The sequence below is a fragment of the Vigna radiata genome, unplaced genomic scaffold, assembly GCF_000741045.1.
Source record: "Vigna radiata var. radiata cultivar VC1973A unplaced genomic scaffold, Vradiata_ver6 scaffold_221, whole genome shotgun sequence".
Taxonomy (NCBI): Eukaryota; Viridiplantae; Streptophyta; class Magnoliopsida; order Fabales; family Fabaceae; genus Vigna; species Vigna radiata.
The window spans coordinates 303,446-305,917 of NW_014543248.1; positions in this window are offsets into that span (position 1 = coordinate 303,446).

Sequence of the window (2,472 nt, forward strand, 5' to 3'; positions counted from 1 at the left end):
CGTAGATCTCAAACACAACCCTACCAACAAACATGGCAAATGTAATCATGTCTCAGCATCTAACTCAAATAATTCAAACTAATTTATAACAACTATTAAAAGACATTACCACCAAGGAGCCCTAAAAGGAGTAACCAAGTTGTACAAGTGTTTGGGATTGATTTGCAATAAAGGGACATCCTGATGCGGGTGCACTGTTGGAACGACGGCTAAAAGAGGAGGTCCAACATCGTTAACATCCTCAAAGTCCTCAACGTCCTCAACATCGTGAACGTCCTGGACGTCCTCAACACCCTGCACATCAGCTTCGTCTTCATCCAAACAACCTTCCCCGAAATGTGTTTCACCACCAACATCAGCTCGAGCACCAACATCAGCTTCACCACCAACATCAGGTTTACCACCAACATCACCAGCATATGCTTCACCCTGAGCAGCTCCACCAAAATCTGAATGTTGTTGTCTTCTATTCCTGACATCAGCAACAACATGAGCCAAATCAGTTAGCTCCTTATTCATTTCAATCAATATGCTTTGGTTGTGTTTTGCTTTCTGCATCAGTTCTTCCCAACTCAGACCACTGTCATCTGCACCATGTTCTGGTACTGGCCCTTCATCCAAATTAAGTGTTGCACAAATCACTGGATTGTCATGGTCCTCCGTGCGCAACAACCATTGCCAACATATCTATCAACATCCAAATATAAATAATCAATCATGACAACAAACAAAACAATGTAAAAAAGTCACATATATATATATATATATTCACAAAACAAAAAATATAACTAACTTACATTGTTTTTCTTAAAAATTTCATCTATTTTTTTTTTACCTTAACTTAACCGAAGGCCACTTCAATATTCTTGGGAACACAATTTCATGTTCACCATCAATTAAGCCCAATCGTTCAACAACCCAAAGCTTCAAAACAGAAATAAATCAAAATGATGTCCAATTATGTTACAATTTCTTTCAAATAAAAGGAAAAATATAATTGAATTCGTACCTGTAACACTGCAGTATTGCCACTAATGCCAATATAGTTCTTAATGTCACGCTGTCTTAACATCATTGCCTCCTTTGATAAACTATTAATTAAATATGTATGGATAGCTTTTGCCCAATCGTATTGGTTCAGACTATCAATATCATCTAAAACTGTAAAAGGCATGTTACTAACTGCCTTTGATTTCCTAGGAAAGTAAAAATATATAAAGCAAAGTAATATATACAGATGACATACGCAATCCACATCAGAGTCATCATTTTGTAACAAGAATTTTATCCTATCAACAACGTCTTTTGGACTAAATGAGTTTGACGAAAATTGTTCACAGACAACACCAACAACATTATCATCAAAATGAACATCTAATCCCCCAACTCCTAGACCTAGACCCATACACACATCACTAACTTTAAAGGGAACCATTCTTTGCTTCACAGTAAAGCATTCGTTGCGCCCAATCCATCGACTCACCATTTCATACAACAATGGACTGCATAAGTCTATCGCCTTATCCATATTAACACACCACTTGAATGGCGTTTGTCCAATTCGAATCCGGTCAACTTCTCTGAGTTTTGAATTAATTTCCACAATGACTTTCGTATCACACCACGATCGGCATCGAGGCTGCATATTATTTGCAACAAATACAAAAATTAACCTACACTATTGAAACCAACAACTACATTTTCAAGACAACAAGTTTACTTACATTCCTACCATCTTTTGCTTTATTGAAATCCATCACTGAAAAATGTATGCACAAGTAAGGTTAACTTAAGGTTAAATTCCACAAAAGTAAGATTGAGCTCTTCGGAAAAGAAAAGAACATAAAAATAGAACTGCAACAGTTTCATGATAAAAAAGATCAAAAAGACACAACACAATAAAACATATAAATAATGTATTCAATTTTAAAAATATAGTGATATGGAAATATAAATATATGCCGATCACAGAATTCAAGATAACTGAAAGAAATGTTTGTACAAGCGTGTTTCAGAGGAACAATTGGGAGATTCAGTGTTTCATGTGAGATTTTGGTTATTTGAAGCGTGTTTCTAGAATGGCTTTTGAGTCCTGTTAGTTTGTCACTGGTTTTTGAAGGGGCTCTAGGTCTATTTTCTGTGTTTGTTAACTTGGTTTTGTCTTGTGCTCTATAAATATGACGTTCTAATTATATAGAAAAGAAATATATAAAGAAGACGTCATCATGCATAATATTTGAAAGCAGTTAAAGAATAATGGAGGTGTTTACCGTCATCCTTAAACAGTACAAGAATCTAGATTTGGAGTATCATAGACCTCTTGTAAAAACACTAGGAATTTAAAACTTTAAAAACACAATAAAGTTCTTCAGAATAAATTGAGATCAAAATAACAAGGCCTAAAGAACTAAGCTGCAACATCTCTGTTTCCTTCCAGGGCTCTCTCCAAAGTAACTTCCTCGTCATCTGCTC